Here is a 14985-nt window from a genome sequence, read left to right as displayed (position 1 = left end):
CTGCATAAACAAAGAGAAAAAGCAAACCCACTTACCATCAATTGAGGAAAACAGAATAGGCTTGTTTTGTTGCTGGGCTGTTTAAAGAATTGACTGAAGCAGACTGGCTTTAAGGCCATCTTTCCTGAAAAGCTTTTTCAATCCAGAGAAACCTTCTGCAGACTATTACTGGCCTTTTAGTTCAATTTTCAACCCATCTGAACTCATTAACTCTTTTATGGCTTCTAATTTTTATATCTGTTTTGGTCACAAAACATGAGAGAGGCTTTTCCATTTTCTGAAACATTCTGCAATGGGTTTTCACTTTTATTCAAAACAGAACAAATGATATTAAATGGTCAAATAATAGTAAAAATTTCACTTAAATATAATTTTACTCAGTTAATGCACCAGTGACCTAAAATCTGTATTGTATATAATTTCATCCAAGTAGTAAATAAAGTGTACATAGCTTTACCCCTTGCTTAGTTTGTTTAGTAAGGCAATAAAGAAAGAATACAGAAGGGAATGAGCTAGAAATCTTATTCTGAGCTCACTTTCACTAGCCACCTGACCTCTGAAAAAAATTCTTACTCTAGTTGTACATCACTTGTACAACCACATCTTCAAAATGCCATTTTATAATAGTGATATTACCATGACTAGATTGTATATCTGTAGTGAGAACCAAGAAGGAAGTATGCATGAAAGTGCTTTCATAAATCTGAAACCTCAAATAAAAACATAACTTGTATCATCTAACAAATGGAGGCTTATTCAGCTACATTTCAACTAGCTACTTCTCTTGGCATGAAAATTCTCATCTATGAATCATGTTGTGTCCATTGGAAACTTGTGAATGAAAACACCAAAGCCAAGAAAATGTGTCCATTCTGCATCTTAATAAGTGAAATGGTACCAATTACGGCCCTAATAAGTTATAAAAACTAGGGGATCCAATTTGGCTAATTATGTGAATGGTTACATGCCAAAGGATATTGAGGATTAAAGTCTATACAGAATTTTCTCAGTCATCTGTTTCCTACCTGCAAATGTGTTCCTGCCACTAATCAAGCAGGAACCACAGTGATCTATCACCAGAAAGTAAATGTACAGCAAATTTAATTACCCCTTCTCCCGAATCCTTCATTTTTGATGAAAATATATTGCACATGCCAGACTCACATTGTAAATGTTTGATTGACTTAACAATATTTTATTAATTCTTTGAGAGTTTCATACAATGTATTTTGATCATATCCAAAACTCCTCCCATATCTACTCTCTCCTCCTTACCCACCTGAGTTTCTCCTCCCTAGCTCATCGAATTCAGTTTGTGTTGTTCAAGTCGTCTTGGGAGTGGGCCTGCTGCGGAGTGTGGTCTATCAACCAGGAGTCACATCATTAAAGAAAGTTGACTCTTCCTTTTCCAGCAGCTCTCAAATGTCAATTGCTGTTCAGCTAGTGAGGAGGTTACACACATATATTTCATTAAAAAAATAGCTCTTTAACCTATCTTTTCTCCCAAACTTATCATTGTGATTGGAGTATTTGAGTAATATGAGTCCAGACAGATAATGACATTGGACCTCTCTTTGTTTTCTGAGGAAGTGCTAGGTACCAAGAGTAAAGCAGAATATCGCAGAAAAACTTTAGATGCAGCCAGTTTCCCCATGGAACTTTCAGTGTAATAAGAAATAGAAGTCAATGCTTGTCAAATGGGGACTCACGTTTTCCTGAGTTTTTTAAACACCTGAAGTATTTGTTGTTCGCATAAGAAAATGCTTGCTGCTGCATGTCATATCAGATATTATGGTAAGTTACAAACTGAAAAGCCTTAATTTTTCTCAAGCATTTAAGTTTAATTGTAATTCTTGTTATGATGCTTACTGAAGTGGGGCTTTAAATCTAAAAATAAAAATAACTATTTAAATTTCTCCATTAGTTAAAGCTAAATGACTCATATTTACAATTAAATTTTCTTAAATGGGCCAGTGATAAGGCTCAATGGGGGACAAAGTACTTGTGTCACAAGCTTAACTACCTCGGTTTGGTCACTGGAACCTATATAAAAGTAGGAGACAACTATCCACACAAAGTTATCCTCTGATACACATCACACACACACACACACACACACACACACACCACCACCACCACCACCACCACCACCAACAACAACAACAACAATGATAATAAATGCTCTTAAATATTCTCAAATTTACTTACTTAAATCTTCTTAACTTTAACATCCAGAATGGATACTGTTTGAGAGGAGTCAGAGAAGGTGGAAGAATGGAGGCAAGGAAGAATGAATGGACATTATGATAACTATGTGGAAATTTCACAAAGAAGCCCATTATTTTGTATGCTGGCTAACCAAGTGAAGACTATAGAATTTTCATAGTCATTTCCAAGTTTGATAGGTGATGCTCACAAGCTCTTTAAACCTTCCCTCCCTAGAATGGTAGTATGTGGGTAGAAACCATCCTGTTCATTGTAAATGCTCCTGTAAATCTAATAAAGGAGAAATAGTAATATAGTAATTCATAACCAATTACATAAGAACTCAGATCTACTTATATCTTTCAAGTCATAATCTTAGCAAATCTAATTTGAATTAACCATTTCAAATTAAAATCAATTCCACATTAGAATATCCAATATATCAGATTCTCTTAAATATGTTACCATTGTCAAAAGAAGATTGAAGGTTTGGGGTGATGTCTCAGTGGTCAACAGAACTTGCTGTGCAGGCATGAAGACCTGGGTTTGAATCTCCAGTGTCTATGTAAAAAGCTGGGCATGATTGTCCATGCCTGTAATCTCAGAGGTGGAAGTGGAGGCAGGGAGATCCTGGTAACTCACTCACCGTCCAGTCTAGTCAAAATGAGTTTTTAGTTCAGTGAAAGATCCTGTCTCAAAAGATAAGGTCTATTCACTTACATACCTGCACATAGATACACAAAAGACAATTGAGATAATCACAAAACTGAAGCTATCCTAAATTTAGTACAAAGTAATTTTCATTTACTTATTTTCTGTTTTTCTCCTCTGTGTAGTTTCCGTCTTTATGTGGATTATTATATATTTTTATTATTCTATTCCTTTTTAAAGTACTACCCCTTTTCTTTTCACTCCCAAGCCTACATATATTTTTAAACACACTGTAACCTATTTAGAGGCTTTTTCCATCTGAATCTGTCTTTTTGTTTTTCATTTTTCTTTATTAAGAAATTTTCTACTCTACATACCTAACCCACAGATCCCATCTCCTCCCTCCTCCCACCCGCATCCCTCCCTCCCAAGCCACCCCACATCCCCACATCCCTCAAATCAAGGTCTTCCATGGGGAGTCAGCACAGCCAGGCACACTGAGCCTAGGCAGGTCGAAGCCCCTCCCCATTGCACTCAGAGTGGGGGGGATGGTGGAGGGCGAGGAGTGGAGGATGAGAATATCAGGAAATGGGAGGATAAAGCTGGAACAGGGACAGAGTGGGAGGGCAGGGAGGGAGATACCATGATAGGTAGGGACATCATGGGAATAGGAAGAGGCAGGGTGCCAGGAGGCTCTCAGGAATCCACAAGGATGAACCCACATGGGAGTGCTGGCAGTGGTCCAGAGGGTGCCTAGACTGGTTTACTTTGGTGCCCAGTCTAGTGAATACCCTAACTGTCATCATAGAGCCTTTGTCCAGTGACTGATGGAAGCAGATGCAGAGATCCATTGCCAGGCACCAGGCTGAGCTCTGGAATCCAATTGATGAGAGAGAGGAGGGATTCTGCAGGTGGGGGACTTTGAGATCATGATGGGAAGACATGCAGAGATGACCGGCCACATAGGTGGAAGGCCATGAACTGTGAACTGGTGGCTGTGGAGCCCCCATGGGACTAGACTAGGCCCTCTGGATATGGAAGACAGTTGTTTGGTTCGAACTGTTTGGGGGGCACCCAGGCAGGGGGATGGGATCCATCCCTGGTGCATGGGCAGGTTTTTGGGAGCCCAGTGTGGGTGGTATTTTCTGTATTTTAAGTTATAATGACATAACTAAAATATCTGTGATTTAACACGATAATTTCATCTTGTGGTCAGGAAAGTCAAGGACAATATATAGGCAGTCTCTTTTACAATGCTAACCTATTTCTCATCTCTTCTCCTAAGATAAGATTAGATACCATGTTGATTTGATATCTTTTATCAAATGGTCATCAGCCACCACTACTCTTATCAACATTTTATACTAAACTACATGACATAGAAGATTATAATATTTAAATAGTGATAATAACAGCTCAAGTACCTTGAAAACAAGAAAACTATTACATTTTACATTGACCATTTCTATGAGTTATGTGGTAACATTAGAAGAAAATATTATTGTAGCTCATTTGTGTTTCATAACATAACTGCAGTGCCAGTGGTGCTAGCACATATCTACAATCCTAACACACGAATGCTAAAACAGAAGTCTCATGATTCCCAGGCCAGTCTGGGCTACCTAGTGAGATCCTCGTTTAAAATCAAAGAAAAGAAAATTAAATGCATCCTTGTTTATTAACAAATTTTAAACAAGCCCCCCAAACCTGGTATTTAAATTTAAATTGCGCACATCTTTACAGTGAACGAGAAAATTATTAAGGGGGGACTGGAAATATAACTCCATGGTTAGCATGCGTGGAGCTCTGGACTCAGTCCTCAGCACTGGAAAAAATAAGAGTGATTAAGAGGGGGAAGGGATCTTAAAGCAATTGGTGTGTTGGAGGGGCTTTCACGTACCAATTTCTAAGCACTATATGCAATAACTTGAATGTCCATAAACTGGTAGATACAAAAAGAAAGTGCAGTATCTACGCATATTGAGGTATGATTTCTCCTTAAAAGAAAGAAATTGTATAATATGTCACAATGGGGATGAATCTTGAAGACCTATTGATAAATAGAATATATTCACAGAAACACAAATACTGCATAATTCGACAATATGTAATCAGTAAGTAATCAGTTTCATGAAATCAGAAAAATGTTATGGTTCTTAGAGGATTAGAGCAAGGTGGAAATGGGGAGTTGGTAATTAATGGGTATAAAATTTCACATAAGCAAGATGAATAAGCCCTAAAGATCTACTTTACAAAATTGTTTCTGTAGTCAATAATACTGTATTATACCTAAAATTTTAAGAACCTGAACATGCTAGTGCATGCCTCTCATCCCAGCACTTCTGAGGCAGAGGAAGGCAGATTTCTATGAGTTCATGGTCAGCTTGGTCTACAGAGTGAGGTCCAAGACAGCCAGAGCTGTTACAGAAAAACCCTGACTCAAAAAATTCAAAGTGTAGCCGGGCGGTGGTGGTGCGCGCCTTTAATCCCAGCACTCGGGAGGCAGAACCAGGTGGATCTCTGTGAGTTCGAGGCCATCCTGGTCTACAGAGAGAGTTCCAGGAAAGGCTCAAAGCTACACAGAGAAACCCTGTCTCAAAAAACCAAAAAAGAAAAAAAAAATTCAAAGTGCAATTAAGAAAGTAAAGCTCATATTGTGCTCTTACCATAACAAACTAGATTTTAAATCATTTTGATCAATATTTACATTCGCACATAAAGTAATAGGGTCTAGTGTTTTCATTACACTTTGTTCTAATTCATCTCCCCCCCCCACTGCCTTCCCTTATCCCCTGATCTCCCCTTCCTAAGTCTCTTCTTCACTTCAAGTTACCCTCCTTTCCGTTTTTATGTTACAGGTACTCTATTCTACTGCCCCCTCTCTTCCAGTCACTCCCTTTCTCAGGGTCCTTTTTCCTATTTCTACACACACACACTCATGCATACTCTCACAAACACAAACACACACTCACACACATTCACACACACAAACACACAAACACATACATACACATCTTGGTTCCACATATGAAAGAAAACATGCTGTATTTGTCAATCTTGTCTGGCCTATTTCAATTAATATAATAATTTCCAATTTCGTGCATGTTATGGTTTCATTTTTTCTCTATATATAAATAAAATTCCAGAGTTTATACACATTACATTTTCTTTGCTAAAGTATATTACAAGTGTGGCCTATGATACATGAAACTTTGAGCTAATGGCAATTTCAAAAGATATACAAATGTGTTAAAATTAAACATTATGTTTCTTTTAAACTACCTTAATTTACTGTATTAATGCCATTTTAATTGAACTCAGAGATAGAGAATAGAATATAAGGACAGAGAATCAGTTTAATTAACTTGAAAGTACTGTTCATAGTATCCCTTAAAATCTTTACCATCACAAAAAAAGTCTCCAACATGTCACATTATTTACGGGAAATTTTCAAGTGCATGCATTTGCAAAGCTGACTGAGGAAACTGGAAGCAATGAAGTAGCCAAAGGAAGAATGTCAGAACAAGTCTGAGCTTTTGACGTGAAGGCCTTGCTTCCTAATTGTTATTATGCTTACAAGGACACTCTGTAAAAAGAAAAATGAACGCCTTGTTCAACACCTGCTGTAAAAAGATGCTGGGACTCTGTGGCTTGCTTAAATCATTTTTTTTTCCTGAAACAAATTGCCGAACAAGCCCTAGGCCATTTAATTTCCAAATACCAGTAATTAAAATGAGTAACATCGTCAGAATTTGGCAGGGCCACAGCTTTCTTCCCCCTTTTCATTTTCACATAAATTTCAGTGAAGGTCAGATTTGTTGAAGGGGGGGGGGCAAGAAACCTGCCGGCCGTGTGCTCATGGGAGGTTAAAATATGACTTGTTCACAGTGTCCCTCATAGTTCAGGACTTAATGATCCTTGACGGGGATAACCTAGAAGTTCATTTTACTCTGTGTCCCAAAAGCAGTCATTGTCAATGTAATCTTTCTTGTAGACTGAGGATATTGTCAACAAATGATCTGACTTTCAATAGCAATTGACCGGCAATGCCTAAGATTCCAAGAGCCACGGATGTAGTCCCTTATTGATTATTCTCCTGTCATAGCAGTTTAAAAACAAGAAAGCCATTTTTGATACTTGTCGTGCTATCCATTCTTAGGCATTTCTCCATCAGAACTAATTCTTAATAGCATTTGCATTATTTTTCCCTTAACTTATATATACTTACAGAGTTTAATACTTCAAAATACAGAATACACTTATATCCAAAACTAAAATCGTTGTTAAGGTTATTGTCAGCAGTTACTTGTAAATAGTGGGACAGAATAATGCAACAAATGTCAACTTTGTTTTCAGTCTTGTTCACTTCATTTCTGATGCTTCCTGAACGGGCAAACTTGTCCAGTGACGTCACCTCTCTGGGCTTCACTTTTCTAATCTATACAGTGGAGACATTAAAATTCTCTCTCTGAAAATTCAATGGAATGAAGTACTCAAGATATATTTTATGGGTGTGAGAGAATGTCTGTGTTTATGTGGATGTATATCTGTGTATGTGTGTGTGCACATGTGTAAGTAGAAGCCATGGATCAACCTTGAATATCATTCCTCAGGAGCCATTAAAGTGCCTTTTTTTGAAATTGTCCTGGGGCACATAAATAGGCCTGACTGGTTAGCCAGCAGAGCTCTGAGACCATTTCTAGCTCACTAGCCTCCCCAGCACTGAGATTATAAATGCACACCACTGTGCTCAGCATTTTTCTTTTTTCCTTTCATTGAAAAATGATTATTTTCTTACATAATATGTCCTGATTATAGTTTCCCCTCTCTAATCATCCCCGTCCCTCTCTATCTCCCCTCCCCTCCGGATCCACTTCCTTTCTATCTCTCATTAGAAAAGAACAGGCTTCTAAGAGATAAAACAAAAACAACAAAATAACATATAATAAGATAAAACAAAAACCATCACTTCAGAGTTGGACAAGGCAAATCAGCAGAAGCAAAAGAGCCCCAAAAGAGGCTTAAGAATCAGAGACCCACACGTTTGCACTCAGGAATCCCACAGAAACACTAAACTGGAAGCCCTAATATATGCACAGAGGTCTTGATGTCGCCCCACGAAGGCCCTGTCAAGCTCAACTTTTTATTATTATTTTTTTTTGAGAAAGGGTTACTCTATGTAGATTTGGTGCCTGTCCTGGATCTCGCTCTGTAGACCAGTCTGGCCTCAAACTCACAGAGATTCGCCTGGCTCTACCTCCTGAGAGCTGGGATTAAAGGCGTGCACCACCACTGCCTGGCATGCTCACCTTTTTAACATGGCTTTCGGAGAGCAAACTCAGGTCCTCATGCTTTTGAGGTAAGCAATTTATTAGCGGACCTATCTGTCCAGCTCCAGACTGACTTTCTAAAAACTGATCTGTGGATCAGAGAAATGGCTGTTCCAGTAAAGGAACTTCCTACCAAGCCTGGCAACATGAACTCAGTCTGTGGGACTCACATGGTATGAGAAGAGAACTGACTTTCATTAGTTGACAAGCTGCCCACCCACAGCTGCACACACAAGCTCTTGTGCAAGCATGCATACACACACACATACACAAATAAAGAAAAGTGAAAAAATAATTGGTGACTAGTTTCTACAAACAACTCATCACAGAGAAGATTTTCTCGCTGTTTTTAACCCCTTTTCAGTCTACTTCTTACCTCAAAGAATATGTCTGATTTCCTTAAAATTTGGGGTTGCTTTACCCAAATGAGAAAAAGTAATATTAATTTTCAATGTGATATCCCCCTGCGTTGTTCTCCAGTATGGCCCAAATGCAGAGGAATCTATGGAGGCTAGACAGGAAACATCCAGGCCAAGAGAATTAGCAAAGACCTTGAGGAGCAGAGCCTTCTAGAAAGGTACATTGCAATAAAAAGGATAGAGTCTCATGTTGACACCATCTAAGAGCATGATCTGTGGAAATGGAAGTCAAAGAATCAATCTAAAAACCATTCTTCAATAGCAGGAGCAAGAACACATGGAAATCACAAATATATGTTTTGTATGCACTAAAGAGTAGAAACAAAGGTATTGTTGCAAACACATTAACCCTGAGAATAATAGACAAATGGTTCTCTCTAATTGAATCACATGAAACCAAAAATTCAAAAGGAACTTAAAAACATTATGACTAAGCTCAGAATTTTTTGAGTTCGTTAAAGCATTTTCCAATGACTTTGTGAGTGGGCAGACTGACAGTTCCTTCTTTATTTGATCATTTCTGATCACAGATCTCATAATGGGACTTTAGTGGTAGTACAAGTTATATTATTTCCAATCCAACCCAAAGGCTGTGGTGGATTGTAGACAGAACACAATAGGCAGGAGAAAGCATCAAGTAATTAAGCTGCTAAAAATGTCTCCTTACTTAAGTCATCTTCCCAGGCCCTGCTAGTCTGTGAAAATGTGGTTATCTTGGCAACTGCAGATTTTCTAGCCCTGACCCACTTTCACAAGATGTGTAGGAAGCCTCAAGGGAGTGTCTGCTGTATTCAAGTGCAAGTTCACTCCCAGGTTATCAAACTCTCTAAGGAACACTGTATTCTAGAAGAAGATTCATTTCTAGCTAGTAAGTGGCCAAGATTTGATTCTTTTTAGAATTTCAGCAAAAAACAAAACTGTAAAATAACAACCAATTTTGGTAGTTCTTTGTGAAGAAGCAATGTAAAACTAATAATATATCAAATTGCCCTAGAAGCTGAATACCATGATCAGATATCATTAAGAAAGTGGACAGGCAATCCAACACTTGACAGAAATTATTTGCAACTTGTATTTCTCATAAGATTTTTACCTGGGATACATAAGAATGTTTACAACTCAATAATGAAACAGCAAACAATCCAGTAAAAAGCTACAAAATACCTAACTTTAACATTTCTTCTAGGATATATGTAAGTAATAAGTATGTGAAAACATATAAAACATTATGAGCATAAGACAATGCAAACCAATATTACAAAGAGATTTGTTTCATATTCAGTAAGTTTGCCAAAGTGTTTTTTAAAAAGCAACATAACACATGTTTGTGACATATGAAGAAGCATGAACCCTACCTAATATATTTCTGGCAGGAATGGAAACTGGCACAGCCAATGTAGCAAATGTTGTAGAAGATCTTTAAAATGATTAAACTAACCCAATAAAACCGATCCTAACTGTCCACCTTATAGGAACTAAAGCACCTGTTCACAGAAATCTTAAGTTATTCTTAGTGGCAAAGAAGAAAACATACAATTGTCCATCAGATAATAAACCGGTAATAACCTTTGGTGTAGCCAGACAATTAAATCAGATTTAGCAATAAAAAATTGGAATGAAATGTGACACATGCTATCATGCACTAAGTAAAAAAAAAAAAAAAAAAAAAGGTTGTGGAAACCAGTTATGTATCGTGTGATTCCATTTTTTATTCAATTAAAGGATATTTAAATCATTCCCCTTTATCTCCTCCTTCCAACCACTCTCATGTTATTGCCCTGCTACCTCTTAAATACAGGGACTCTTTTTCTTTAATATTATTGTTTCATATATATGCAAGTAAATATATAAATGTACCTTAATGTGTCCATTTAGTGTTGCTTATATGTATATACTTTTAATTATGACTACTTGGTATTTGATAACTATTTCGGGCCCTCGTCTCTACAGAAAACTACTTCTCCCTCTCCAGCATTTGTTAATTGCCTGTAGTTCTTCATCTAGGGGTGGGGACATGTGAGGTTTCCCCCATTCACATTGACAAGCCAACTGGCATCACCATTGTATAGGCATGTTTAGCCAGTCATATGGTTAACGTATCATAGATGAAGTTTTACTATTTTTAGGAAACAAAATCTTAGAGTAGATCTCCTGGTCCTCTGGCTCTTACAATAACCCCCTTCCTTGATGTTTCCTGAACCTTAGGTGCAAGAGTTGTAGATATGTCTATAGTAGCTGGGCACCCTATGATCAGTCACTCTATGCATTTTGAGCACTTATGGCTTTCTGTAATGGTCTCCATCTGCTTCAAATTCAGAAATAGCAGAATCTATGGTATAAGAAAATATATACACCAGTGAAAACTCAACAATACAGTCACCTAAACAAGACCCACACAATAACACAAGTTGACATGCTGTCAGTGTGGATGGGGGAAATCCACCCTTAACTGAAGAGGTACAGGCAATTAATGACTGCTGAGTAAGGGAAATTTAGTTTTCTCTAGGAACAAGACCCTGATAATTTATCCAGTCTCAAGTGATCAGGCCTAAACTCAATATATATGAGCATCACTAAATGGACTCAGTGGTGTGTGTGTGTGTGTGTGTGTGTGTGTGTGTGTGTGTGTGTGTGTAACAATAATAAAGTATAATAGGTTGAGAGAGAGGGAGAGAGTTGAGGGGATGCAGGAGGAACTGGATGTGGAAAAGTGGGTAGAAATAACATAAACATAGTACTCAAGCATTAAACTTAAAAAATTAATTAAAATAAAATGAGTGAATTTTATTATTTGCTTGGGCTATAATGAGAAAGTATGTTTTTATGTTAATAAAATCAAAGTAAAAATACATATCTGACCGTACTAGACCCCCTGTTTCTTCACTCTGACGTTGATGAGCTTGCATGGTGAAACATGAAGCATGTATTCCAACAGTGACTTTTCTTACTCTGTTGCCTCCTGAACTAGCTCAAGTGACGTCTGAGACCCTGCCTATTACCTGAGAAAAAGTGCAAAGATAATCACTAATGTAACTTGAGGACTCTCCTAATACAAGGACATCATGGCAAAGTGTTCTTATCTTGACTAATTCAAACCAAAGGCTTTGTCTAAATTCAAACAAAAACTCAAAATGACCTCAAGCATTTCGTGTCACTTCTTCTGTTATTTACTCACAATTTAATGCTGGTCTAAGGTCCTGATTTGTACAGGATGCATAACAATAAATAGGTCCCATTTTATCTGAAACACAATTATTTGCCATGAGTTTCCTAATATTAGCTTGAGCTTTTATTTTTAAATCAAATTATTTTCAAAGCATTTTAAACTTTTCTAAAAGCTCTTAAATGAGGAAATGAAAGAAAGCAAACTGGTTTAAAGCAATGAAGAAAATTATTTCATTTCCACTTAGAACATCTAAATGGCTTTCTACTTTCCTTGGTCACTAAATACGCCAAGGCCTTATTCTATTAGTTACTAAGGTAACCCAAAGCTGGCAGCGTGTTGACATACCTTCCAAGGCCAAGAGGTTTTGCAGTATTTCACAGATAATGTCATGTTAACCTCAAACTTGTCCTTTGCACAAAAGAACAATAGTTGTTTGACTGAATTTGCTGTCATTTTATTCTTGTTTTTCTTTAATGGGGACTTTTGATAGACTTTCCTTCAACTTAACTACTATATATTCTATTGCTGACATAACCTGGTAGTAGAAGTCAGATATCTCTATTGCTTTCTGCATCAAAACATTCATTAAGTCCTCATGCAACTTACTCATGGCTGGGGTCAGAATACATGTAGTCAGTCATCCAAATCGCACTCAAAAGAAAACATGCCCATTAACCTACTCAGTTGTCCTTGTAAAGACATACCTATGAAAACCAGAACAAACAGTACATAATGGAGATAAAGCAAACATTGTGAGGAGGATTCTTGTTCCAAGAAAGTAACCTCCCAAACTAAGCCAATTGATGGTAAATTGAGATGAATGTAAATGTGAATGACTGTATTAAATACTGACAGGATCAACAGAATACTTTTCCCTGTTTAAAAAACATGCATTTTAGAAAATTGATGTAATTCACATGTAATAAACCAGAACCAAGAAAATACCAGAATACAAAATCAAGTTAGTTCTCAACTATTTGAGAAAGTACCCCAAATTAAGCATTTACATTCTAGAGTTCTTCATCTTTCTAATTACACAAGTTTGTTAGAACCTTTATATGTATTTATTTATTTCCAATTTATTGCATCTTCAGGGTTCTTTAAATTTGGCTTTATTCACATATATTCTATAAAAATGACTTTTTTCTATGTCACCAAATACATTAAGATTATACTGAATTTGTCAAATAGGTTAATATAATTTTTAGAATATAATAATTTCTCCAAAGCAATAGTGCTTGATTCAATTTTAGAAATATTTACTATATACCTGTAATAGTTAAAATGTAAAACACCATAGTAATTAATTTAATGGTTTATTTTATTTACTTATGTAACCACCAATTTAAAGTTCACTTTATTAAATATAATTGTATTACTTCTCTGTAGCAATCTAACCTTTATTGGGAGAGTTGGGAAATTATCCACTATGTGCATATCTTTATAATATTTAATTATATTCTAGTTAAGTTGAAAGTGTTAGAAGGCAATGAAAAATTTTTCTTACTGCAGAAAAACTTGTTGCTGAAATCCTAAAATTAATAAGCTCTGGTTTTCTTCAAAAGCACTAAAATGTGCATGGCATTTTGTGAAAACTAATGAATACTGTGATTTTAGAATTTGAGAGGAACTGTTACTTTATGCCATGATACTTTTTTTAATACTTAATTTTAAGTAGAAGGAAAGGTTTAAGATAAGAAATTATGTTTGCTTTGTTTAGTTACTTTATTCAGATTTGTCTAGCCAAAAATGACTCCCTTGGAATGGGAAGAATGCACATCAAAATAATAAAAGTTATATAGGACATAGCCACAGACAACATCATGCTAAATTGAGAAAAACTCAAAGAATTCCCACTAATATTAGGAGCAAGAGAATAGGGTCCACATTTTCCATTACTATTCTGTATATTGCTTGAATTCTTATCAAGAGCCTTAAGACAGGAGGAAGAAATTAAATGGTTATAAATAGGAAAAAAAAAGTCAGCCAAAGTATCTATTTACAGATGATATGATTCTATACATACGAGGCACTAGAGACCCCACAAAAAACCCTGATACTTTCAGAAAAGTGTTGATACAAAATTAACACACAAAACACAAAACTTAGTAGCCTTCCAATTTATCAATAACAAACATACTGAAAAATAAATCAGGTAAATAGTCCCTTTCACAATAGCCATAAAAACAATAAAATATTTTAGAATAAATGTAATAATCAAGGAAATAAAAGGCCTCTATAACAAAAACTTTGAGATACTAAAAATATAAATTGAGGAAGAGAGCAAAAACAAATTGGAAATATCTCCTGTGCTCACCAATAGGAAGAATTTATCTTATAAGAATGACCATCCTACCAAAATCAATCTACAGATTTAAAGACATCACAATCTAAATATATTTGGGTAAAATAAACTTGACTAAATGGAGGACAAAAGAAAACTCAAAGTTGGGTGGGTAGAGTGGAGAGGATGGGAAGGGTAGAAGAATATGAGGAGAGTTGGGGGTTGAATATGATCAATGAAATTCTCAAAGAGCTAATAACAATACTTTAAAAACAACTAGGGCCTCTCTTTAGAGATGTAGGAAAAAAACTCAAAATTTACATGGAAGCAGAAAATCCCAAGGATAGTTAAATCAGTCCTAAGCAAAAATAATAAAGATTTGATCATACCAGATTTCAAGTTATAGTAGAAAAAAATTAATAAAAGAACATGGTTCTGTCTTAAAAATATAGAGGACCCAGATATAAGTTCACCCAATTATAGCTAATTGATCTTTGACAAAGATTCCAAAAATATACACTAAAGAAAAAAAAACAGCCTCTTCAGCAAATGCTACTGGGAAACATGGATTTTAATGTGCAGAAAAAAAATGAAACTTCATCCATACATTTATCCTGCACAAAGCACACTTGCAAATGGATTATGGACCTCAACATAAGATGTGATACCGTAAAACTTACAGAGGAAGAATTAGGGAGTGCACTTCAACTTAGAGGCCCTGATAAGGACTTTGTGAATGGGACTCCCATGAAACAAAACAAAACACAGATGTTTCTTTACAACAATGGAAACTGGCAATCAAATAAAGATGCAGCCCATGGAATGTGAGGAAATCTTTGACAGCTGTACATCAGAGAGACAATTTGCTGTGCGATGTTCTTATTGTAGACTGTGAATATGTGTTGCTATGATTGGTTAATAAAGAAGCTG

The sequence above is a fragment of the Peromyscus leucopus genome, chromosome X (assembly GCF_004664715.2).
Source record: "Peromyscus leucopus breed LL Stock chromosome X, UCI_PerLeu_2.1, whole genome shotgun sequence".
Taxonomy (NCBI): Eukaryota; Metazoa; Chordata; class Mammalia; order Rodentia; family Cricetidae; genus Peromyscus; species Peromyscus leucopus.
The sequence above is the reverse complement of the archived record's forward strand: the minus strand, read 5'-3'. Positions refer to the sequence as shown.